Here is a 27,179-nt window from a genome sequence, read left to right on the forward strand (position 1 = left end):
AGCAGGCTCACTCCCTCTGTGGCTGGTCCTGGCTGAGAATCCCCCTTGCTGCTCTTTCTGTGGAGAGCAGCTCAGTTAATCCGTGCCAGCTTCTTCTCCTCCTGCCCACTGTTGTCTGGGGACTGCCAACCCCCCGTCCCTGCTTGACACGTTTGGAGTGAGGCTGGGTGTGGACGTGTTCATGGAATCACAGAATCCCCAAATGGTTCAGGTTGGAAAGGATCTTAAAGCTCATCCAGTCCCACCCCCTGCCACAGGACACCTTCCAGCATCCCAGATTGCTCCAAGCCCATCCAGCCTGGCATGGAACATTTCCAGGGATGGGGCAGCCACAACATCCACACCCACAAATATTAATGAATGCTGGACTTGAGCCAGCACCTAAATCCATTCCTCCTTTGTTAATCTGATCCTAAGATGCATTATGATCCAGGGGAATCAAGGAGTTCTCAATGCCTACCCTTGTATCTCTGTTCTTGGAGTCATGTCACTGAGAATTTCAGTGTTTGCTTAAGAACTTTTCTCAGATAAGGTGTGAAGCCTGAGATCACTTTCAAGACTCAAAATTTTGCTCTCAAGAAAATTAGCTTTTAAAAAATGCCGTGGTTTGAGCCAGTGTCACAGTTTCAGGGAGTTTCAGGTGAGGAGTCCACAGCCCCATCAGTGCCAAGCCTTCCCTTCTAAGAACATCTTCCCCCCCTTTTCCTCCTTTCCCACCTTAAAGAAGAAGCTGAGGAAGCTGGAGCCAGTGCTGCTGTTGCCATCACTGCTTCTGGAATTTCCTTGGCAAGTGTGGCTTTTCTCCCATTTCTGTCCCTGCTGACTTCATCCTTTCAGCCCCTCTCCTACTTCTGGAGGTCTTGGTGGGCTCCATCCTCCAAAACCTCAACTGGCCTTTTAGGAAATCTAACGTTTCTTCCTGTGAGTCCTCCGTTGAAAGCCTGTGGCCATTGCACCTTTCAGTGAGGCCAAAAACCTCAATTTATATCACTTCAACTTACTTCTGACTCCCACAATTAGTTAATCTTGCATTGATGACTGCCCATTCTGAATCATGGGTCTGGTGCTGGGACACTCAGTGCATTCAGACCAAGGGGGCTCCTGACTTTCCTTAGTCTTTGGGTTTGGACTCTGTCCTGGTGCCGTTTTCATCAGATTTGGACCAGAGGGTGCTGGACACTGGAACAGACTCTCCAGGGAATGGTCACAGCCCCTGTGAATTCAAGGAATGTTTGGACAAGGCTCTCAGACCTGTGGTGGGATGTCCTGCGCAGGGCCATGAGTCAGACTCATGATCCCTGTGAGTCCCTTCCAGCTCAGGATATTCTTGGATTTGTTGGAGTCAGTCATGGATATGGACAAGACACCTCAGGGTGGATCCCTTTCTCTGCTCTCTGGTATTCTGCTCTTTCCTGGCAATCTCCAAGAAAATTGCTCTGCACTAATCTTTTTTTATCAATTGCAGCAGCTTGCTGGGTTTTCTTCTAAATCTTCCAGATGTCTTTGATCAGCCATGCAAAACACTTTTCATTTTCTCCTGAACTTTGCTTTTCTCTTGAATAAAAAGTGCAGCCAGGCTTGCTTAAGAGGTTTTCTTGAGACAGTACCACTTTCCTTTCTATCTTATGGACCGTGTTTTGCCTTTTAATTTCACCAACGTGACACCTTGGTTGGACAGGGCCGGGTGATTTCCTCATTTGGATCCAGTGGGGCTGGGATTTCCAGCCCTAAACTCCTTGGACTCTGGCACCAAAAATCGATCATAACATCACACAGCAGCTTCTCCCTTTTAAACTTTCTCTGAAATAACCAAAACAGCTCTTAAAATTCCTTTCGCTTACAGCTTACGCTGTGGCATGAGTGTCTCATATCTCGCGACCCCTCCTCGAGACCCCTCTTAGGACCCATCCGCACCCCCCAGGTCCCCCCACAGTGCCCCAGGACCCCTCCCCAGACCCCCCCAAACCCCCAGACCCCTCCCCAAAGCCCCCCCAGACCCCCCGGACCCTCCCCCGCCCCCCCCCCCCCGATCCCCTCTCAGGCCCCTCCCGCTCCTGTCCCGAGCCCGGGGGGTCCCCGCGGCGGTGGGGAAGGGGGCGCCGCTTCCGGCTCGCCTCTGATTGGCTGGGACGGCGGGGGGAGGCGGGCCTTGCTGAGGGGATCCGCGCCGTGATTGGTTAGTTCAGGGACGTGCAGCGCGCTGATTGGTTGGTTCGGGGCGGGGCGTGCCGCGCTGCTATTGCTGGGAGCCCGCACACGCGGTGGAGGCGCGAGATTCTGAGGGAGAGTGGAGCTGAGGTGGGGCCGGGGGCAAACTGGGGGGGTTTGGGGCGGGTCTGAGGGGAAATTGGGGATTTTTAGGGGCATCGACGGGAAACACGAGGGTGTGCGGTGGGTTTGGGGGGAATGAGGGGGTCTGAGGGGGCTTTGGTGGGTCTGAGGGGGCTTTAGGGAGCTTTGGGGGGAGCTTGAGAGCGTCTGGAGCGTTCTCAGGTGGGTTTAGGGGGAACTGAGGGGAATTGGGAGAGTCTGAGGGGATTTTGGGGGATTGCGGGAGGATCTGGGCCGTTCTGAGGTGGGTCTGGGGAATTTCGAGGAGTCTGAGGCGATTTCATGAGGTTTGGGGGGATTGAGGCGTCTGAGGGGGATTTGGGGCAGTTTGATGGATTTGGGGGCGTCTCAGGTGGGTCTGGGGTGAATTTTGGGGAGAAATGGGGTGGGTTGAGGGTCCTGGGGAATGTTTGGGGGTCCTGGGGAATGTTTGGGGGTCCAGAGAGGATCTGGGCCAACACTGGGGGAGCTCTGCGGGGTTGGGCGTTCCTGGAGGGGTCCTGGGGGAGATTTGGGGGTCCCGGGGGTCCCAGGCCCACCCTGAACCGGGGTCTGGGGGTTTCGGGGGGAGGGGGCACTGCAGGGGTTCCCCCCCCCGTTTTTGGGGGGTCTCCCATGGTGCCCCCTCCCCAAAAAGCTCCCAGGGCCCCCTGAAGTGGCTCCTGTTCCACCGGCCGGTGCCCCTGATCCAGGACGGCCCCACTGAGTCTGGGGGGGTTTGTGGGGATTTTGGGGTTCTGAGAGGGTTTTTGGGGATTTGGGGGTGGCTTTTTTGGGCTTTGGGGGATTTTGTTTGGAGTTTGGGGGGAAGTATTGGGGTTTTTGGGAAGAATTATTGGGTTTTGTGATGGTTATGTGATTTTGGGAGGTTTTGTTGATTTGGGGGATTTTGGATTTTTGGTGTTTTGTTGGGGTTGTTGGGGCTTTTGGGGGGAGATTTATTGAAAATTTAGTGAGGTTTTTAAAATTTTGGTGAGTTCCACAGGGATGTTTGGAGATTCCCTGGGGTTTTTGAGGGTTTTCTTGTAATTTTTGGGGATTTGTGCGGTTTTAGTGGAATTTTAGGGGGGCTTTGGGGCATTCCCTGGGTGTGGGGAAGGGCTGAGAGGCACCAAAATCTCCTTAAAAGCCACAAAAGTCCCAATAAAACCCCCAAAATCCCAATTAAATCTCTCAAAATCCCATTAAAACACTCTAGAATCCCAATAAAAGCCCACAAAATCCTTTGGAATCCCCAAAACCCCAAAAATCCCGATTAAACTCCACCAATCCCCCAAAGATGTCCCCAAAACCAGAAAAAGTCCCACAAAATCTCCCCCAAGATCCAAAGAAATCCTGGCAACACCCAAACCCCCCCAAATCCCACCAAAAATCCCAAAAACCCCAAATCCCCAATGAATCCCTCTGAATGCCACCACAATTCCAATAAAATGCCCCAAAATCTCCTAAAAATCCCAATAAAACCCCAGGAATTTCTGAGAATCCCAAAAAATCCCAACAAAATCACAGTGAAACCCGCAAAATTCAAAAAGAGCCACAAGAAATTTCAATAAACCCCCAAACACCCCCAGAAAAACTCCCCCTCAAAATGCCAAGAAAATCCCCCAAAATCCAAACCCCCAAAATCCACAAAACCAGCCACTCCCAGTCAATCCCAGTGTGATTCCAGTCGCTCTCAATGAGATCCCAGTGTAACCCAGCATGGACTCAGCTGCTCTCACTGGGATCCCAGTGTGATCCCAGTTGCTCCCAGCATAATTCCAGATGTTCCCAGTTCCTCCCATGATGATCCCAGTTGTCCCAAGAATAGTCCCAGTCCCTCCCAGCAGGGTCCCAGTCGTGCCCAGTTGCCTCCAGGGTAGATTCAGTTTCCCCCAGCATCGTCCCAGTTGCTCCCAGCACGATCCCAGCTGTTCCCAGTGTGGTTCCAGTGCCCCCAGGATGGTTACAGACACTCCCAGTATGTTTCAGTTACCTCAGAATGATCCCAGTCTTTCCCAGTTCCTCCCAGTTTCCTCTAGCATCATCCCAGTTTCCATCTGTTGCTCAAAGGGTGGCCCCAGTTGCTCCCAGTATGATCCCAGTTGCCCCAGTTGTAGTCTCAGTCCTCTCAGCATGGTTCCAGAACCTTCCAGCCGATCCCAGTTGCTCCCAGTGTGTCACATTTTCCTCCCAACATGGGCCCAGTAGCTCCCAGTAAGCCCCAGTCGGGTTCCATTCACACCCAGTATAATCCCAGTATGAGTGTAGCCACTCCCAGTATGATCCCAGTCCCTTGCAGTCTAATCCCAGTTGCTCCCAGTCACTCCCAGTCTGATGCCAGTGCCCCCAGAGTGATCCCAGTTGCTCCCAGCATGGGCCCAGCTGTTCCCAGTGTGCTTCCATCACTCCCCTATGGTTACAGACACTCCCAGGATGGTCCCAGTTGGACCCAGTTGCCCCTGCTCTAGTCCCAGTCCCTCCCCAGATGATCCCAGTGCCTCCCAGCATGGTCCCACTCGCTCCCAGTTGCCCCCAGTGTGGTCCCAGTTCTCCCCAGCATGGTCCCAGTTGTTCCCAGTGTGGTTCCAGTTCCCCCAGTATGGTTCCAGACACTCCCAGTATATCCCAGTTGCCCCCAGCATGTCTGCAGTCATTTCCAGGCACTGCCTGTGGCCCCAGTAAGGTGTCAGTTCTCCCAGTATGATCCCCCAGTCATGCCCAGTAGATCCCAGTTGCCCCCAGCATGCATCCAGTCTTTCCCAGTTCCTCCAGTTTGCTTGCAGCATCATCCCAGTTTCCCTCAGTTGCTCCCAGTAGCCCAAAGTGTGATCCCAGTCGCTCCCTTTCAACCCCAATATGATCCCAGTAAGCTCCAGTTTGATCCCAGTCACATGCCAGCCCTCCCAGTGTGGTCCCAGTATAATCCCAGTTGCTTCCAAACTCTCCCAGTATGGTCCCAGCTGCCTCCAGCGTGGTTCCAGTTGCTTCCTAGATCAGCCCAGTCAGTCCCAGTATGATGCCATTTGCTGCCAGCGTGCTCCCAGTTGCTCCCAGTCAGGCCCAGTATGGGGGATGATGTGCGGGGTGTGCTCCCAGTCCCTCTCAGATCCTCCCAGTATTAGTCCAGTCCCTCCCAGTATGATCCAAATAGGAGCCCAGTGTGCTCCCAGTCCCTACCAGTATGAACCAGTTGTGCTCCACATGGTTCCAGTTGCTCTCTTTCATCCTCACTTTTGTTCCAGTCACTCCCAGTATCTCCCAGTGTAGCCCAGTTCCCTCCAGCATCTTTCCAGTTCCTTCCAGTATGATCCCATTTGCTCCCAAGCACTCCCAGTCAGCCTCAGTGTAGTGGCACTCACTGCCAGAATGATCCCAGTCAGCTCCAGCATGATCCCAGTTCATCCCAGTATAAGCCCAGCAGTTTCCAATCACCCCCAACGTGCAGCCAGTCACTCCCAGTTGCTCCTGGCATGATCGCAGTTGTTCACAGCTGTTCCCAGTCACCCTCAGCATAATCCCAGTCACTCCGAGTATATCCCATTTGCCCATAACATGGTGTTAACTGCCCCCCGCAGGCTCCTACTCGCTCCCAGTATGATCTCAGTATGATCCCAGCATGATCCCAGTATCCATCAGTGCAATCACAGTCTGCCCCGGTATGGCAGTATAATCCCAGTATGATATCAGTACAAACCCAGTACAGTCCCAGTCACTCCCAGTATGATCCCAGTATAATCTTAGTATGATGTCAGTACAAAGCCAGTACAGCCCCAGTCACTCCCAGTATGATGTCAGTACAAAGCCAGTACAGCCCCAGTCGCTCCCAGTACGATCCCAGTTTGATGTCAGTAGAAAGCCAGTACAGCCCCAGTCACTCCCAGTACGATCCCAGTGCAGCCCAGTCCCTGGCAGTGCTGCCACTGCTGGGATCCCCCAGGCCTGTGTGCGTTCCCCCCTGGCGGATGTGCCGAGAGGAGCCCCAAGGGCTGGCAGTGGCCAGGCAGGGTCCCCAGCAAGGCCCAGTTTGGATGTGCAGCCCCCAGTTTGCCCAGTTTGCCTCTCCTTTGGCCCGGGCCGGGTTCCCCCCGCCCGCAGCGGCTGGGAGCAGCCGAGAGCCCCGCGCTGCCCATGCCGACCTGTCCCGGCTCCATCGCCGCTGCTGCCGCGGGCTGCGAGGGCTGCGGGAACGGGGCACCGAGGGTGTGGCTGCTGCTGGGGGAGGAGGAGGAGGGAGGGAAGGGCAGGGATGGAGGGGGAGGAGGAGGCGGGGTAAGGGGGGAGGAGGAGGAGAAGGAATGGAAGGGGCGGGATGGAAAAGGAGATGGGGGTAGGGATAAGACAGGGGAGGAGGGGGGGATGGAAGAGGAGGAGCGGGAGGAGAAAGAGCAGGGAAGGAGGCGGGGTTAGGGGGGAGGAGGAGAGGGAGGAAGGATGGAGGAGAAGAAGGAGGGGGAGATAAGACAGGAGGAGCGGGAGGAAGAGGAGGGACAAAGGCGGATCAAGGCTGAGCTGGGGGGACCATGCGTTCCAGCCTTGCCTGAATTCGCAGCCCCCACCTGTGGGATCATCGCCCCCCCCCCATGGCACAGGTGAGCGTGCAGGGGGAGCCCGGCCCGGATATCCCGGGGGGTCCCTGGGTTGGGTTTTTGGGGGGATGTTTGGAGAATGAAGAAGTCCAAGGCTGAGCGGAAAAGGCCCCTCGGGGGGACATCGGGGGGTGGCGGTGGCGGCTGCCGGCAGAGGCAGCCTGGAGGAGCAGAGCCCTGTGTCCCCCAGGAGACCAAAGTGGGGAGGCCAGAGAGGGGGGAGCGCCGCCATTGGCGGGAGCCTCAAGAGCCTGGAGAGGGGCAGGGGGGACTCCTTGGAGCCGCTGCAGCGCAGAGCAGAGAATGAGGGGAGAAGGGAGCCCGGGAGCCCAAACAGCCCCGGCATCCCGAAATGGGGAGAGCCAAGAGAGGGGAGCTTTTGGCATTGCTGGCACTGCCAGCAGCCTGGGCAGGGGGGGCACCCAGGAGAAGGGGGACCCCCAATCCAAGCATGACCCCAGCAGCTGGGACAGGGGGGAACCCCTGAACACCAGAGGGGAGGGACCAGGGACGGGGACCCCCTGGGAGGCTTTTCCAGGGCTGAATCTTGGTGTTTGGGAGGGTTTTCTGGAGCCCACATGGCCGGACTAGAGATGTACCTCGGCAGAGAGACCTTCAAACTCAACGTGTGTTGGCATAGATGGAACAGGAAAGCCTTATAAATATTATTGTCTGGCTTTTCATTCCAATCTTGCTTATAGTTACTATATTCTCAAAAGCTTTTGAGAATATAGAAACTATAAGCAAGATTGGAATGAAAGCAAGCTTTTAGATACCTTAGTTACTGAACAAAAGGAAAACAATGTTGTGGCCCGACTGAAGGTAATCCTCTTCTGATGAAACAATTCCCTCTGCTTGCTGACAGGTCCAAGGGTCACAGCAGACCCTACTAGCTCAGCAGAAGGGGTCCAAAGAGGAGTTTTTAGGGTTTAAAATGTAACACAGTATGGTGATGTAATGATTCTTACAGGCTGTATGTAAATGCTAAAGGATTTGTATCTTGTACTGGACTGGTTAGTGAGAAATAGAATATTTAACACAGAAGAAGATTCATTGTATTGTAACAGGAACCTTACTCTCTTACACTCTTCCCCTCTTACTCTCTCACCCTCTCATCCTCTCTCCCCCTCTCTTCTCTCAGGCCTGCTCCAAGCTGTGCCTGGCAGCTCCAAGCAGGGCCCTGCACCCAGGCCCTTTGCAATAAACCGCAAGTTCCATGACCTGGCTGCAGAGATCTCTCGTCTCCGTCCATCCCGACCGTGCTACACCCAACGCTCCTACAAACGCGCTCATCCCTTGTTTTCCCCAAACCAGGATTTCCCATTGCCAACCTTGAGAGGCTGCGAGGAAGAGGAAGATGCTCCGGGACACTGAGGCGGGTGAGGAGGAAATCAGTGCCCCTTTCCCCTCTGTGCTGCTCCATCTCCCAGCCCAGCACGGCCCCCGGCTGCAGCACAGCCCTGGGGGGATCTCGTTGCCCTTGCCTGTGGCACGGAGGCAAATCCCATGCTGTCCTTGTCCTTCCTCGCCCAGAGCAGGGGCTGAGCATGGAGAGCAGGGAGGACAAATGCCCGCGGCAGAACCTGGTGGCAGAGGCCGTTTTGAGCGGCTCCACGGCGCAGGAAGCCAACGGGGAGGAAAAGGCCCGGAGGTGCCGCACGAGGAGGGGCTGCAAACGCAGATGGCGGGGATGTGAGGGGGAAAGAGCCAGCCTGGGCCGGGAAGGCGGCCGGAGATGGAGCCAGAGCTCGGAGCTGGTGCTCCATGAGCAGCTCCATGATGGGGAGAAGCCCCACACATGCGTGGAGTGTGGGAAGAGCTTCAGGTGGAACTGCCACCTGATCAGGCACCAGAGGATCCACACTGGGGAGAGGCCCTACGAGTGTGGGGAGTGTGGGAAGAGCTTCAGCCGGAGCTCCCACCTGATCCAGCACCAGAGGACCCACACAGGGGAGAGGCCCTATGAGTGTTCCAAGTGTGGGAAGAGGTTTCTGACCAGCTCCCATCTTCTCCTGCACTATCAGAGTCACACAGAGGAGAGGCCCTTCCAATGCCCCGACTGTGGGAAGGGATTCAAGCGCAACTCTGACCTCGTCACCCACCGGCGCATCCACACAGGGGAGAGGCCCTACGAGTGTGATAAATGCAGGAAGAGGTTTCAGACCAGCTCACATCTCCTCCGGCACTATCGGATTCACACAGAGGAGAGGCCCTTCCACTGCGCAGACTGCGGGAAGGGATTCAAGTACAACTCCACCCTCGTCACCCACCAGCGCATCCACAGTGGGGAGAGGCCCTACGAGTGTCCCCAGTGTGGGAAGAGCTTCTCCTGCAGCTCTAACTTGACCCGACACCAACGGAGGCACCGGTAAGGGAAGCCCTGCGAGTGCCCCGAGTGCGGGAAGAGCTTCGTGCGCTGCTGCAGCTCCATCCCCCACTGGAGGAGGCACTTTGGGCACAGCCCTGGTCACTCACATTCCCTGTGATCCATGCTGGGAACACACCTGGCTGCTTCTACTTTTAATTTCACGTTAATTTTTTTCTCTTCTCCATGTGTTTCCACTCCAGAAGCCAAGAGGGATGGATCTGTCCCCTCAAAACCACTCAAATCCCAGTGAAAACAGCTCAATCTTACCCCTAAATGGCACAAACCCACCTCAAAAGAACTCACTGCCGTACCAAACTCACTTGATTTCTCAGCCACCTAAGTAAGATGGGGCTGGGAGGAGATTGGGAGAAGTGGGATCTCAATTAGAGTGGTGGGATGGGGATTGTGTGCGGCTGGGTATGTGGGATGTATTTGACAGCAAATAAAACTCTCAGACTTACTGGTTTCTTTCTCGTTCATGTTCAGTCCATTGCAGTTCTGTTTGCAGGGTGCCGCCTCCCAGAGTGTCCCCTCGCAGTTGCCGCCCTTGGCCTGAGCCCGCCCCTTTCCCCTCACGGTTCCCGCCCTTTCCCTGCCCCCTTTCCCCTCACGGTTCGGCCTTCAGGAATGGGGGAGGATGAGGAGGGAGGGAGGAAGAGGCCGAGCAACTGCAGGAAGCAGCTGGAGAAGGGGAGAGGGAATCCTGCAGTCGCTGCAGCCCCGGGAGCATCGCCCCCCATTTTGCATGTGCCCGAGCAGGGGGAGCGCGGCTCAAATATCCCGGGGGGTGCCTGAGTTTGGGGTTTTTTGGGGGCGGGGATGTTTGCAGCTGGCAGGGCTCCAAAGCCGAGCCGCAGATGGCCCTCGGGGGGATCCTGGGAGGTGTTTTTGGGGGGTCCCAGGGCTGGCAGTGGCTGCTCCCAGTATGAGCCCAGTTGGTCCCCCCGTGTGCTTCCAGTTTCCTCAGCACTCCCAGTATGATCCTGGTCACTTCCCCTCACTCCCTGCAGAATCCCAGTTGCTTCATATATGTGCCAAGTCATTTCCAGTATGATCCAAATATGAGCCCAGTGTGCTCCCAGTCCCTGCCTGTCTGAACCAGTTGTGCTCCACATGGTTCCAATTGTTTTCTTTCATCCTCACTTTTGTTCCAGTCACTCCCAGTATTTCCCAGTGTAGCCCAGTTCCCTCCAGCATCTTTCCAGTTCCTTCCAGTATGATCCCATTTGCTCCCAAGCACTCCCAGACAGCCTCAGTGTAGTGGCACTCACTGCCAGAATGATCCCAGTCAGCTCCAGCATGATCCCAGTTCACCCCAGTATAAGCCCAGTTGTTTCCAATCACCCCCAGCAGGCTCCCAGTCACTCCCAGTTCCTCCCAGTTGCTCCTAGCATGATCCCAGTTACTCACAGCTGCTCCCAGTCACCCTCAGCATAATCCCAGTCACTCCCAGTATATCCCATTTGCCCATAACATGGTCGCAATTGCCCCCCCCCGCAGGCTCCTGCTCACTCCCAGTATGATCCCAGTCTCCATCAGTGTGATCACCATCTGCCATGGCATGGCAGTATGATCCCGGGATGATGATCACTACAAATTCAGTACAATCCCCATCACTCCCAGTATGATCCCAGATTTGGGGTTTTTTTCCCAGAATTTCAGGATTTTTCCCAAAATTCCAGGATTTCTCCCCAGATTTCTCTCTGACCATGTGTGGGCAATGGATGTGTAGAGAGTTCTCAAGGCCTGACAGAAGGCCCACACTGTATGCATCCATGTCCAAACTTTGAGACAAGAAATGCTGACTTAAAATTGCCATGGAATAGGACAGATATTGATGAGAGAGAAATGGATAAAAGTTTTAAAAAATGGCCTTGCAAGTAAGACTAGATACTTTGGAGAAATGGAACTATGAAAGATGCAGTGTAGTGGGACCCACGAGGGTAGTTTCAGATGATTGGCTGTAAGGCATCTACAGCATGGCGTGGCAAAAAGCTGATGGGCCAAGAGACGCCTAAAGTGTATTGTAATTAGGAAACAGTTGGCTTCTGATTGTGATGGCGTGAATTATAACATCTGTATTGTCTCAGCCTTCTCATGAGACTGAAAATGGAATAAAAGTTTTTAAAATGCCTCTCAGTTGCCCTATCTCTGGGTCAGGAAAAGAGCATTGTCCAGCACAAGAGATCCAGAGATCCATGATTGCCTGGAAACTATTGAGGCCACCTACTGCAGCCGTTGGATTTGAAGGACACCCCCTCGATAATGCCGAGACCTGGCTCACCGATGGGAGCAGTTAATGTCATCAGTGGAAAAAGACATGCTTGGCATGCTGTCACCACTTGCAGAGAGGTAATAGAGTCTGGACCACTATCAACAAACATCTCTGCACAAAAGGCTGAAATAAGTGCTTTAGAACGGGCAAAATGAAGAGAAATCAACATTTATACCGACTTGAGGTATGCATTTGGGGTTGTGCATGCCCACTGAGTGACTTGGAAAGAAAGAGGACTGTTGAATTCATAAGGGGAAAGTATTAAACATGCAAAGAGACAATAAGACTGTTGGAAGCAGTTCAGCTGCCTGAGAAGGCAGCCATCATGCATATCAAGGCCCACTAGAAAGTGAGCTCTGAATTGGAAGAAGGGAATGAGCTGGTGGAAAGAGAGTTGAAAGAAGCAGCTAAAGGTGAGATACTGTCACGATCCACTCATACAGATGGAGGTTGTGATGGTTCGTTAGCTGATCTCAGAGTGCAAAAGCAACACAGAAGGGGATTGCAGTATCAATCAAACAAATGCACCTATTTTTGAATGACCACAGCAAATGTCTTAAAGGAATTAGGAAAAAGGAAAAGAATAGAGAAAGAGAGAGGGGGAGACAGAGTGGGTGTAGCTACCAAACGTAGAGATGAAGGCCTCGTGGTCCAGTCGCTGGAGTTCGCCCAGTCATATTGGGAAGATCTGAAAAGCCCTGGTTAACTCAGAGGCCTGTCATAGCCCTTTGCATGAGGGGGGAGCAGGTAGCAGAGAATAAGTCTGTTGAAATTGCTGAGGGGGAACAGATACAATGAAGAATAAGGGTATTGAAGCCATCAAGGGGGGAACAGGTGCAGATTGTCCATGTTCTCAGCAGTGAGCGGGACCCATTGCTTTTCTTGGTCCAGCGAACACACCTGAGGCAATACTTGGCTCACTCCAGTCAGGCCAGCACCCCCTGTATCAGAATTACGGGGTCTCAGTCTCAGTCCTTGGGAGGGGGCTTCAGTCTCTGTTTGTCATAGTGGTAGTGAAGCAGATGAAGGACTTTCCATGGCGGGGGGGACCACCAAAGTTGCCCCAGCAAGTTCATCTGGCCAAGAGGTGGGAAGATTCCTGGGCTATTGTCACGAAGCAGGTGCAAGCATATGGAGCACGTCGCCCCTTGGCAGGCCCTGCCAGAAGCAAGGTACCATAGCAGCAAATACATCTGCAAACAATCACTTGGCAGGCCAGAACTCTGCTCAGGGGCCTCAGGATTTTGGTGTGCATCCACCTCAGGCAGGCCAGAATTCCAATCAGGGTCCTCAGGGTCCTGATATCTGTCCTTGGGATGGTCATGAGGCAAATGAGGGGAGCTCCAGACCATCTCTCACACCAGTCCATAAGATCCCAGTCCATATTTGATCCCAGTCTCTGTGGTCCTAAAAAAACTAACATACAATCTAACACACCTTAGTAAAACAATTCATATTACAAATATACTAAACACAAAACCAAAGACCACGATAATTTCTCATACATTTTAACCAAACAATTAAACTTTAATAACATCCTTAAGTACTCTAAACCAATTAAAATTATTTTAAAAAAATTTAATTGCGGGTAGGTGGTTTTATTTGGATATTAGTTTTGGGTTGTTTGGGTTAGATGATTTAAAAAATGGGATTTTTATAGGAATTGAATCAGCTGAGAAGGTGGCACTCTGCAAACAGAACTGACAGAAAATAAACAGGACAGAAATCAGTAACTCTGAAAGTTTTATTTGCTATCAAATACATCCCACCCTGCCAGCCCCACACAATCCCCATCCCACCGCTCCAAATTGGGATCCCATTTCTACCAATTGCCTTCCAACCCCACCCCACCCTGGCAGCTGTGGAATCCATAAGCACACATACTTTTGCTTAAAGCAATGCTTGCTTATTTCAAGCCCAATCCTTGATTGTAAGCCTTAAAACACAAAGCACAGAGCTCCATTATTAAGCTTAGAACTTTCCTAATGTCTCTCTAGATATACTTTCCTGCAGGTTAGGGAGTTATTCTAGACAAGTGTTAATACACAGACCATTGTTCTATTTGTCCTTACTTTTCTACTTCTTACATAATTTTTCTGCTGACCAATCTCATGGCTACTGCTTAGCTCTTATCACAGTTCTGCAGTCCCTGAGGCCTGCCTTTTGCAGCTTTCCCAAAATCCTCTGATTTTATGGATTCCCACAATACCCCCTCTCAATTTACTTAAAAAGAAACTGTTGTAATTGGGTTGTTTATTAACTACTTTGTGTTTCGTATTTTTACTCTACTATATTTGCTTATTTCTTATTTAAAGTTGTTTTTTGCTTGCATTAAGCATTGCTGTATTACAACACAGCAATTTTAATGCTGTGGAAGTTTAGTTAGTTTAAAGGGCATAAGTTATGTTTGATAACAATTTGAAGTTATTTTTTAAAAAATTTTGTCAATTTTAAGGCTTTAATTTAAAACTTTCTTCTATGTTTATACTTTCGTCTACTATTTTTGTGGTATTTTGAGAATTTTTTGTGAATTTATTTTTTACTTCTCTTTTTTGTATGATAAAAACTTTTTTGATCGTTTTGTTTATTATTTGTTGTACACACTGAAGTATGTAAGGTATTACTACTAATGTAACTACGAAAACACTTAACATATATACACTTATCTTACAAAGTTTCTTTAGCTAAGGTGTAAAGCTCTGTTTTTGGAACAAATTATTTAATTAGGAGTCACTATTTTTTTAAATTTGAGTTGTCAAAATTTTCAGCTTTTGTAAGCTTTTGCAGATGGATTCAGAATGATCAGATAGGTTTATACAACAATCTTTCAAAATTTTCACAATTATGTTTATGTGCTAGTAAAAGAAAATCCATTGCTGTTCTATTCTGAGGGGTAGCATGTTTAACACTCTTAACATTTGTTAACATATCACTGATTGCTGTGGATGTGGCATTAGTTTGTTTACTTAGCTAACATCTAACTTGATTTAATTGTTTCAATGTCATTGCTGAAGCCACTTGGGGTAAAAACAAACTTGCTGAAATTTTTTGGTAGCAATTTAAGGCATGAAATTACTCTTTCAGTTTTCATCATAATGATGAACAGATTTTGTTGTTTTATGTTTCTTTTTAATGACTGCTTTAGCAGTAGGTGTTATTACAGTGAGTATTCCAATGCTACATGGGTTACTTTTAAGGCGTGATGGAATGCTTTGCTAAGCTCTATCTTTACCAATGAACTAATATTCTTTTGGCAATTGTTGTGGATATTAGTTAGTTTTGGAAAGTACATTTCAACTGTTTGAATAATTACACCAAACACTTAAATTTCTGCATGCAAAATGATGGGGAATAACATTGTACTTCAGAGGATTACTTTTTTGCTAATCATTAGCTGTAAACATAAGGCAAAAATCTATTGTTAAAGAATTAAGGATTTTTAATTTGGGGGGTTTAGATATTGCTTTGGGAAGCTTTTTGGCTTAAATGTTTTAATTTAATACGGGATTGCTCTCATTGTTAATTTTACTAGGCTTACTATTAGATTGCTTTTTGATCAAAGGCAAATTTTTTACTGGCACGCTGACTAGACAGGTTGAGAAAGCCTTTTTTGGTTTTGAATTAGACAAACATTTGGTATTTGAGTCAGCTGCCTTGGCTAAGGTCACATAAACATTTGGTTTTGGTTGTTTCACAGGCACATTTGCACTATAAGAAGCAATTAAAACTAATTAACACCAGCATATAATTTGATTTTGCCTTATCTTTTTCATGAGCTAATTTTTGGCAAAAAATCTTCTCATATATATTAATTTAAAAACTTTGCTTTTGAATTTAAAATAAAATTTTATCTTTGAAAGTCTAATAGAGGGGATTTATAACTTAACAAAACAAAAACTAGGCTTTTGCCAAAAACCAGTTCTATGAAACTAACAATTGACACACTTATAAATAACATAAAATTAGAGTTTGTAGGTTTTACTGATGAATAAGGAATGTCAGGTGTGACTCGTGATTTTTTTGTTTAGCTTCTGTCTGTGTATTTGCTTTTATGGTTTTGGACTCGTTGACACGTTCTGGGGTGCGGTACAGTTTGGCGTTTTTGGCTGGGATTCACTTAATTTTTGCACTTGTAGAGACAGAAGCATACTTTTTAAGTGATTAATTGGAAAGGACTTTCAATTTGTCCAGTCTCAGGGTTTCTAATTAAAACAGGGGGATTTTCTTTCAGTTTTGCTTGTGTGTTATTTGAAAAATGCTTAAAAATTGGTGGACTGGGTTTTGCAACAGAGTTGTTTAAAAAATTAAAAACATACAAAGCTTTGTTCAACCTTATTTGTGGTGTGACTTCTACTTCTCTCTTCTGTTGATCAAGAATGTGTTTTAATATTTGATGTGTCTTTTTAATAATTTTTTGACTTGTGGGAGAGTGAGGAATACTAAGGATGCGACGAACACTTCATGTTTTTAAAAATTTGGTTAATTTTTGAGATATATATGCAGGACTATTATCACTTTTACTTCTTGGGGCACACCCAATGAAGCAAAAGCTTGTAAAAAATGGTGACAGGCATGATTGTTTGTTTCATCTGTGTGAAGAGAAGCAAAAACTGCACCAGAGAACGTGTCCACTGAAACATGAATATTTTTAAATTTACCAAAGGAAGGGTATTTAATGATATCCGTTTGCCATAACTGCAGGCTTTGCAAACCTCGTGGGTTGACTGCTCCTGTAGAAACAGCAGGCTGCACAAGCTGACAGTCAGGGCAAGTACTCATGACAGCCTTAGCTTGACTTTTGGAAATTTGAAACATTCGCAGAGGTGCTTGCAGGTTTTGGTGAAAAATGGCATGGGTCAGTTTTGCTTGTTCAAAAACGTTTGGCAAAGTGTTTGAAATGACCATTGTCAGTTTGTCCGCTCTCGCGTTTCCTTCCACTAAAAATCCAGGAAGCGAAGAATGAGCCCTGATGTGAGAAACAAAATGTGGATTAGTTCTATATTGCAAAGTTGTATAAAGGCATGAGAGCCAACGGTATAAAGTGTCATGACTAACATCCTTTAAAATTGACCCTTCTAATCTTTTAACTACAATAGCAACATAAGCAGAATCTGTGATTAAATTAAGAGGTTGTGGAAAGAGCTGAAAAGCCCGAACCACAGCAGCAAGCTCAACAACCTGAGCAGACCATTCTACTATTTGAATGTCTGACTCCCAAGCTTTAGTTTTTTGGTTCAACCAAGTTACGACTGATTTGTGACTTTTGCCAGAGCCATCAGTGAAGAGAATTGTTGCATTTAAGGGTTCTTCACTTAACTTAGGTTTCTCCCTAAAACTCAATTTGGCTTGCAATAATTTGTGAGCTGGGTAATGAACAGAACAAACACCTGGGAAGTCCAACAATGCATACTGCAAATCATCAGAATTTTGCATTGCCCAATTGAAATAATCTTTTTTCAATGGTAAATAGATAACTGCAAATTCTTGACCTGCTAAAGTTAGCAATCTGGTTCTGGCCTTAATTACAATTTCGGCTATCATCTCTAAAACTGTGAAAATAGTCTTTGGAAACATGTAGGGAAGAAAAATCCATTCTATTATCAACAAAGGATCTGTCTCAGAAGGGTCCCACTGGAAAATGAGACCACAAAGTTGCATTTTTTTCTCCTAAAATTGCAAAAAAGAAAGGCTTTTCCGGAATACAGCGATGAGCTTGTCGTCTTTGGAGAGCTTCCATGACCTTGTCAAGGGCTGCACAAGCTTCAGGTGTTAAGGTTCTTGGAGAAGTGATGTCGCAGCTTCCTCTCAGTAAATTGAAAAGTGGACCCAGTTCGTCGTTGGTGATTCCCAAAACAGGTCTGACCCAATTGATTTCTCCCAAAAGTTGTTGTAAGTCTTGCAGATTGTTGACACTGGTCCGGAGCTGTATCTTCTGCGGCGTTATTGTTTTCTCAGTCATCTTCCATCCCAGATACTTCCAGGGTGGAACTTCTTGGATTTTTGTTGCAGAAATTTCAAGTCCAGCATTTTGGATTTCAGCGACAACACCAGCACAGGTTTGCTCCATCTCTGCCTGCGCTGGAGCTGCGATGAGCAAATCATCCATATAGTTCAGAATCATGGATCTTGGAAACTTCTGTCAAACTGGAGACAAAGCTTGGGCAACAAAATGCTGACAAATTACAGGCGAATTCTTCATTTCTTGGGGCAGGGATTTCCAGTGATATCTCTGCACGGGTTCTCTTCGATTGATGACAGGAACGGAAAAGGCAAATCTTGGAGCATCATCAGGATGAAGTGGAATGTGGAAAAAACAGTCCTTTAAATCAGTGACAACGAGAGGCCAGTGTTTTGGGATCATTGATAAAGAAGGGAGTCCAGGTTGAAGAGGTCCCATGTCTTCAATCACTTCATTGATCTTCCTCAGGTCAGGAAGCAACCTCCAGGAGTCCGATGTCTTCTTGTGGATGACGAATACTGGTGAGTTCCAAGGACTATTTGTGGGGGTGATGTGACCTTGCTGTAATTGTTCCTTTACCAATTTTTTAAGGATATTTAGTTTTTTCTCTGTTAAAGGCCATTGATCAATCCATATAGGATGATCAGTTTTCCAGGTCAGCTTTAAAGTGGCCGGTTTTGACGTGGTTTCTGTCACAGTCCCACCTCCAGTTTTGCTCCCCATTGGGACAGGACGTCTCTCCCCCAGCCGGTGAGAGGCTCCTGAACAACAAAAGGATGCACTGTTGCTGTCTTTCCTTCGGGACCTGTAATGTTAATCATGGATGCACTTTGCAAAGACACAGTAGCACCTCCAGTCCCTGTGAGGGAACCTGAAGGAGCCACCAAATCCCAGTCATTGGGCCAGAACATATGGGAAATTACAGTGACATCTGCACCAGGATCTGGCATGCCTGTAACATAAATTGTTTTACCACAGTGAGTCAGGCTACAAGTCAGTTGTGGTCGGTCACAGTCCAAACATTGCACCCAAAAGACCTCTGGACCTGAGGTACCAGATGACACAGACACAACTGAATTCTTTGGAAAGTTGTTTTGCTTGGGTGTACTCATGGGTAACAGAAATGCAATAGCAATAGGTGTTTTTGGTGGAATTATCATAGGAACATCAAGTGCAAGAGCTAAAATCACTAGCTCTTCATTACAATTTACTGAAACAACAGAAGGAAGGATTGAGAGTCCAAGAATTTTGTTGTTGGCTTTGCCTAGAATCAAAAAATCTTGTCTTTGTTGAAAAAGATTGACAATTCCAGTAGGAATGTTCACACAACACAAATTATTTAATAGATGAATCAGTTTTGAGGAGGCCAGTTCGAACCTTGCCCTTGAGGGTATTGAGCTGGAACCATTTGAGGATTGGTTGACTGAGGGATAAATGACTGAGGTACCAACCCCACCTGACTGGTACCTGGTTGCCAGGGGCTACCACTGCTTGTGTCTGAGCGCGGTGGTTCGCGCTGTTTTTTAAATTTAACGACAAGGGTCTGCCATCGATGCCAAACGAGAGTGACAGTACTTAGCAAGATGCTTCCCTTTTCGACATCGAGGGCAAATAGAAAGTTGTTTTGGTTGGATTGTTTTCACACGACAATCCTTTTTAATGTGACCTGGTTTACCACAAGCAAAGCACCAAGTCTTTTCATCAGAGTCCAACTGCACAGTGCTAACAGAGTTTTCCCAAACTTTTTCTTGTTTTTCTAGGAGCTTTTCAAATGTATCCATTCATTGTGTCAGATGGTCTTCCAATGTTTTTCCTAAAGCATTGACCTGTATATTAGCAAGATGTTGTGGAGCAGTGAGCCTACTGCAAGCTGTTAGCATCTGTGTAACAGTTGGAGGCTGATCAGGAAAAGTTAAAATAATTTTTCTACATTCCTCATTAGCATTTACAAAAGCAAGGTTTTGAACAATATAGTAGCGAGCTTGTTCATCTGGACGTTGTTTTTTGACTGCTTGGGTTAATCTATCTAAAAAAGAACCATAGGATTCTGTTTCACCTTGCCTAAAAGTAGTAAAAGCATTCACATGTGTACCAGCTGGCTCAACTGAAAACAAAGCTTTTCTAGCAGCATCTTTAATATCTGTTAATACAGGCCGAGGCAATTCTGCTGCTTGATTTTCCAGTCTATGGTAAGGTGGATCACCTGCTAATTGGGTAACATCTAGATCCTCATAAGCAGTATTTGCATATCTTTCAATCAATTTATTAAGGAGTTTTTTCCATTGTAATTCCCATAAAAGATATTGTGAATTGGTTAAAATCAGGGAAGCCACATTTCGACAGTCAGCAGGGACTAAGTCATAACAATTATAAATACTTTTCAACACATTATTAAAATAAGGAGAACCCACTTTCTTTCAAAGCCTGACGCAGTTCTTTTATATCATGGTGAGAAAGACTTTCATATCATGGATTTGCATCATTACGACCATATCTTACAGGTAATGCAAGGAGTTGTATCTTTGAATCCAAATCTTTTTCTAAATTTTGATTAATATTAGACCAATTAGGTAATCTCAAGGGAGGTTCAACCTCTGATTTAGATTGCTTTTTAATTTTTCCTCTCATCATTGTAGTCTTTGGTACAGAAAAGGTAAAATTGTCACTGACAGCAGCTGTTCCGGGAGCTCTGCCAAGCTCCAAGTTCTTGGCAGGGACGTTGCCACAGCAACAAACTTTCCCGGGAGCTCTGCCAGCATGGGCGGGGAAGAGAACTCTGAATTCTTGGCCGCAGCATCGCTTAAGGACCACGCCGCCTCCGGAGCCCTGCCAGGAAGGGCAGGGGAGGAGTCGCGTACCCTGGACTGTGGAAAAAAGCCAGAATTTGACTCCTGCTCTCGGAATGCGCGCGAATTTGTATCTGTGATAATTTCCAATGCACTGTTACAGGTTCTGCACTGCAGCTCTGCCTGCGGGAACCAGCTGGAAAATTGCCAGCTCCAAGCCGCGACCTCGACGTGCTGTTTTCCCCCCCAGCAGCAAATGAGACGGGCTTCAAGGCTTCTGTTTGTGTTTCCAGAAACTCCTCTGAGCCCTCCTGCCTCCATCCCAGGCATCTGTCTGGGCAGAGCCATCCTGGTTCCGCTCGGCTCCTGGCTGCTGCCCGCTGCCTCTGTCCTCCCCCTGCCCTGTCCTCTGCAGGCAGAGCCAAATCCACAGCTCCCCCACCGCCTCTATCTGAGGGCTGGCGTACCATAGAAAACCCTGGGAGAGACTTGTTGGAGGAATTTACACAAAAAGAATTTTCAGAATTGCAAAGCAATCTGCCCGCCTGAACCAAATCCGAGGGGGTATTTTCCCGAGAAGGGGAAGCAGTGGCAGGAGTGACCCCCACAGCCCCCGGCCAGGCAGAGCAGACCCAAAGCTCCCCTCGGCCCTCCCTGCTTGCACAATTTCAGAACAAGTAGCTCTTGTATCACAAAGCCTCTTCAAATTCTCGTCTCTCGGGTCTGTGCGACCTCCACCCTGCCCTGAACATAACTCACAAACTCCCACATTCCTGGAATGCCATGAAAATCCTGAACACTTTTCTGGGCATTGCGGGGGTGGCTGCTTTCGTGGAGGAATGGGAGGACGGCTGTTCTCAGCAGCAGGGACGCAGAGAATCCCGGAAGAAACAGAGGGCACGACCGAAGCTGAAAGCTGATCTGACTTCCAGGAATCAGAGTGCTGTCTACACTGCTTGGAGAAATCTCGGAGGTGCCAGAAGGGAAGGAATTTCAAACAGAACTCAAAATTTCTCCAAAAGAGGACGATGGCCCAGCATCACTTGGATTTAAAGTCTCAGAACAAGATGTTCGGTTTTGTTGTTCAAAAAGGTCTCTGTTACAATCATTTTGTTTAAAACTCTCCAATAAAGCTCAGGAGACAGGCATTAGGCTGCCTACAGTCTCTTCCTTTTTGAGAGAGAATAGATTATAAATTTTCCAGTTTATCTGGTCCCAAAAATCAAAGGTAAAAGCAGACTGCAAGTCTATATTTAAAGTATTCGCTTTTACCCAGATTAATAAGTCTTTCAGTTCATGTTTTGAGATATCTGAACATCCTTTATCCTGTAAAACTTTTTCAAGCTGGTAAAACACATCCCATTCTGTTTTAGATAAATGATTTCCCATATTGTAGCCCAGGCGCCCCTAATAATGCTACTCACAAGGACATCAGATGCAGACGGCGAAGGGCATGGTCTATTCCTCCTTTTTAACAACCTGGACCTCTGGCGCCCAAACTGTCCATGATCTTCTTTTTTATTCTTCTAGTCTAACGTAACTCCTCACAGAGGAAGCACCATTTAACGCCGGCTGGGGGTTATTTACAGACCACAAAAGGGACGGGACTGCTGTGGAACGTGCCTTGAGCTGTTTTATTTTTCAGCATCAGTCACATTACATGATTATGACAATGGGAAGATGCCAGCAGCTCACATCCCAGGCAACAGACCAAGAACTTAATGTTACAACTTACTTTATAAGTTTCTTGACCAATCACACAAAGCAAAATCATATTGACAGTAGTTCTCTCCAATCACCACAAGCACACGTACTTTTGGTTAAAACAATGCTTATTTCGAATACAATACCTGCTTGTAAGCCTTAAAACACAAAGCACAGAGCTCCACTATTAAGATTTAACCTTCCTAATATCTTGCTAGATAAACTTTCTGGAGCTTAGAGTTATTCTAGACAAGCGTTAATACACAGACCATTGTTCTATTTGCCCTTGCTTTTCTACAGTTTAAATACTTTTTCTGCTGACCTATCTCACAGCTGCTGCTTAGCTCTACTCACAGTTCTGCTGTCTCTGAGGCCTGCATCTTGCAGCTTTCCCAAGACCTCTAATTTTGCGGATTCCCACATCTGCCACTGAGGTGCTGCTATTGACGTGTCCCTTTACCCAATCAGCTCTCTGATCATGTGGTGTCTACGCATCTCCCCAGCCAATCCCTGCCTCACACACGAGGTGACCACCAACCCACTCTCTGGCCATCAAACCACAGCTGAATCTTCCCAGAATGCCTTTAGGCGAACAGAAGTGAACAGGATTGAACAAAGTTGGAAAAGGTCTTTATTCTGTAAGGCTTTTCTTATTTCCCACAGTTATGGTCATCTCACAGTCAACTCATGGTCACAATTGTCTCACAATTGTCTCACAGCCATGGTTGTGTCATGAGCATCTCATGGTCATGGTCATTTCCTGATCACCATCATCTCATGCTCAGGGTCATCTCACTGTAATGGTCATCTCATGATCATGTCATTGTCACTTCATTGTCACCTCATGGCCACGATCACGTCACGGTCACCTCAAGGCCGTGGTTGTGCCATGGCCAACCCATGGTCACCTTTTGGTCCAAATCATCTCATGGCCAGGGTTGTGGTTGTGTCATGGTCATGGTCACAGTCATGGTCATCCCATGTCATGGTCATCTCAGGGCTGTGTCACTCATGGTCATTCTCACGGCCATCTCATGCTCGTGTCATGGCCGTGGTCATGGCCAGGGAGCATCTCCGAGATCCCGAGCCCTGATTTTGGGACACTCAAGGACCACTGGAGACAACAAGGCCTGGCCTGACCTGACCCCCATCGCGCTGCCCCTCCGGGAACCCAACGTGGCCAAACCCTCCTGGGGACACCTTGGACATGGGACATAGGGCAGGAAATGAATCCTGGGGGATGGAGCTGGGTGTGGCTGACAAACCCCTATCTGCTCCTGGTGTCCCCATCCAGCTCCTCATGTTCCCAATCTGCTCCTGGTGTCCCCATCCAGCTCCTCATGTCCCCATCCTGCTCCTGGTCTTTCCATCCTACTCCTGGTGTCCCCATCCCTGCTCCCAGTGTCTCCATCTCTGTCCCAGTGACCCCATTCCCATTCCTGGTTCCCAGAGGTGAACTGCCAGACACTGGAGGAGGGAACCCAGATTTATTGCCCAAAGCAGGATAATTTCACATCAGAAGTGAAGGATTGGGCATATTTGTGGTTCTTGCCTTTAAAACATTGGAAAACCGGAAATGGATCCGTTAGCAAGAGCCATGGGGTGGGTGAGAGCAGTGGGATGAGCTCTGCTGGCAGCTCTCAGCTTTCCCAGGAAGAGGGAAGGGGCCGAATCCAGCTCTGTGGATTGCTCAGGCAGTGATTCCTGCCAGGATAAGAGAGGGTCATGGTGTCACCCTGTCCCTGTCCCCATTCCACAGGATGGACCTGGCTGGAGCCCATGGAGAGCAGGAGCTGCTCCAGAATCCCACGTGATCCCACCCCAATCCTGCTGCAACCTTGCTCCATCCATCCCACCCCATTCTGCCCCATCCATCCTGCCCCAACCCTTCTCTGGAACCCCAACCTGATCCTGCTCCATTCCATCCCACCTGATTCTTGTCTGGAATCCAGCCCTGATCCCACTCCATCCCTCCCACACCAATCCTGCTCCATCCATCCCTCCTGATCCCACTCCAGAATCCAGCCCCAATCCCACTCTACAATTCCCCCTGATCCCACTCTGGACCCTGCTCTGATCTGAAACCCCTCCTTGATCTCAGTCCGTCCATCCTGCCCTAATCCCCTTCTGGAATCCCACCCTGATCCTGCTCCATACCTGTGCTCAAGCCATTGGTTCCCATGTCCTTTCCTGCAGAAAGAGAAGATCCATGAGATTCCAGCGTGGATCACACACCAGGATTAACCCCAGGATCCATCCTGGGATCCGCACAGAAGGGATCCAGAGCTGGATACACCATTGGAACTCACCGGCTGCTGGGTTGTATCCATTCCTGTCCCTCCTCCCTGTGGAAACAAAGCGGGATCAGCGTCAGTGGCACAGGATTCCCAGAACGGTGCTGGGTGGATCCATGCCCCTTCCTGACCCCCATCCCGTGTGTTACCAGATTGGAGCTTCCAGACAATGAATCCAGTGAGGATGAGGATGAGGATGGCAGCGATGACAGACACAGCGACCACCACAGTGAGATTCCCGCCAGACGTCGGCTCTGGGAAACATGGGATAGTGAGGAGGGGGAGAGGAATCCCCATTTAGGAATTCCAAATTCCCAATCCCCACATTCCCAGCCTCACCCCAAGCGAAGATCCCGGGCCCTGGCATTCCGGGATGCTCCACCCTGCACCGGTACTGCTCCCGCTCCTCCGGCAGCGCCTCGATCCTGGCCCAGGTGTGGAAGGTGCCGTCGCTGTTGGGAACGATCCCGCCCCACTCCGTCTCCTGATCCAAGGTTTCACCCCCCTTCATTCAGCTGACTGCGATGGTGTTGGGGTAGAATCCGTCCGCGCCGCAGGACAGGATCAGCATCCCGTGTTCCTCTCTTCCGGACACATGGACATCAGGGGGCTCTGGAATGGGATAATGGTGGAATTAATGCATTGGGTTCTGTGGGAATGGGATTGGGGTGTGCTCTACCCATGGAATTTCCACTGGAATGGCACTGGAGTGAGCTCTGACCATGGAATTCCCGCTGGAATAGGATGGAGATGAGATCTGCCCATGGAATTCCATGGGAATAGGATGGGGGAGAGATCTGCCCATGAAATTCCATGGGAATGGGATGAGAGTGAGATCTACCCATGGAATTCCCACTGGAATGGGACTGGAGTGAAATCTGACCATGGAATTTCATAGGAATGACATAGGGGTGAGATCTACCCATGGAATTCCCACAGGAATTACTGTGTTCCCAAGCCCTCCATTCCCAGATCCCAAACTCCCATAGGAATTCTGCTCCCACCTTTGCGCTCCAGCTCCTCCTGCCCATATCCGATGTATTTCCGGAGCCATTCGGGGCATTCGTGCTTCAGGTAATTTGTCCGATACTCAGCCACCTCTTCCTGTTCCCAGCGCCTCCTGGTGATCTCAGCAGCGCTGTCGGCTGCCACAAATCTCCCGGATTCCGGGTCAAAGGAGATGAAATCCCGCCCGTCGTAGCCATCCAGGTGGGATCCACGGACACTCCCATCGGACAGGAGTTCACAGCCAGAAACTCGCAACCTTGTGTGGAGACCTGGGGGGATTGTACCCACAGAGACCCATGGAATTGTGTTCCAGCCCCACAGAGCCCCATTCCAGCCCCATGGAGCACCAGAGTCTGAGGGAGACCCACAGAGCCTCATCCCAGCCCCTTGGAGCCCCGTGGATCCACATCCCAACCCCATGGATCCACAAGCCAACCCCACAGATCCCATCCCAGCCCCATGGATCCACATCCCAACCCCATGGATCCCAACCCAACCCCACAGATCTCATCTCAACCCATAGATCACAAGATATCCCATACCGGCCTAATGAATTCCCATTTCACCCCCTTGGAGCCCTGTGAATCCACATCCGTCACCTATAGATCCCGTCCCAGTCCCATGGATCCTCACCCCAGCCTTACAGTTCCCATCCCAGCCCCACAGATCCCCCCACTCACCCCCACTCTGGTTGTACCGCTCCCGCAGTGTCTCCAGGTCCTCGACAAACGCGTGCTGGTGTCCCACAAACTTCTGGGTCTCCCTATCCCAATATCCCGGCTCGACTCCATCCTTTATCCACTGCGTCAGCGGCTCCGTCCTGCCCCGCTCGCTGTCGTAGCGCACGAAGGGGATCCCAACCATGAACCCAATGGCCATGAACTGGGGGATCCCTGGGCTGGGCTCTGACACTGCCACTTTCAGGTAATGCAGGGAGTGGAGAACTGGGGGGACACAGAGATTTGGGGGGGCTGAGGGGATCATGGATCAATGAAAGGGGAACTGGGAGAGCTGGGAAGGGGTTCGGGGATCCTGGAGCCAAGGAAAGGGTGTGCAGGGTGGGAGAGGTGGGATGGACAGGAAAGGGCATGCAGGGGGTGCTGGTGTCCAGGAAGGGGGCTCAGGGGGTTCCAGGGTCATGGAAGGGGTGAGGGGTGCAGGGACTGGGAAAGTGGGATGGGGGTTCCAGGGGATCCCTGTGCCCAGGAAAGGGGCTCCAGGGGTCCCCAGTGCCAGGGAAAGGGGTCACAGGGTGGGGAGACCTGGGAATAGAAGGCTGGGGGTCCTTGAAGCAGAGGAAAGGGGGAGCCAGGGGCTGAGAAAGGCAGGAATGGGGGTCCAGGGGGTATCAGGATCAAGGGAAAGGGGGGTCTGGGGACTGGGGAAGGTGGGATGGATGGGAAAGGAGGTGTAGGGGGGGATTGGTGCTGGATAAGGGGGTGCAGGGGGGTCCCAGTGCCCAGAAGTGAAAATTCAGGGGGGTCCCAGGGCCCAGGATCCCCCCTGGGACTCTCATGGACACCCTGAGACTCCCCCGCAGGGCGAGCAGGGGGTGAAGAACTGTGGGGGTGCAGAGGTTGGGGGGTCTGCGGCATCCAAGAGGCAGGAAGGGGGACTGGGAGAGCCAGGAAGGGTCCAGGGTTCAGGGAAGGGACTGGGAGAGGCGGGATGGGGGATCCAGGGGGTCCCTGTGCCCACCAAAGGGGGTCCAGGGGTCCCCGGTGCTGAGGGAAGTGCGGTCTGGGAGCTGGGAAAGGCAGGAATGGGGCTCCAGGGGGTCCCTGGGTCACGGAAAGGGAGGTCTGGGGCTGGGAGAGGTGGGCGGATCCCGGGGACGCAGCTTGGGAGACGGGAAAGAGAAAGAGACCGAGGGAAAGCGGGGGAAG

The 27,179-nt window shown here is 49.6% G+C and overlaps 3 pseudogenes; 1 reads left to right on the plus strand and 2 right to left on the minus strand.

Annotated features, from left to right (window-relative positions):
* LOC136570728 (uncharacterized) overlaps positions 1–27,179 on the minus strand; it is a 2,607,743-nt pseudogene that overhangs the window by 2,516,380 nt on the left and 64,184 nt on the right.
* Positions 7,252–9,682, plus strand: LOC136570738 (zinc finger protein 436-like; annotated as a pseudogene).
* On the minus strand, positions 23,464–26,172 carry LOC136570740 (class I histocompatibility antigen, F10 alpha chain-like; annotated as a pseudogene).

This window comes from Molothrus aeneus, unplaced genomic scaffold, assembly GCF_037042795.1.
Source record: "Molothrus aeneus isolate 106 unplaced genomic scaffold, BPBGC_Maene_1.0 scaffold_36, whole genome shotgun sequence".
Lineage (NCBI taxonomy): Eukaryota > Metazoa > Chordata > Aves > Passeriformes > Icteridae > Molothrus > Molothrus aeneus.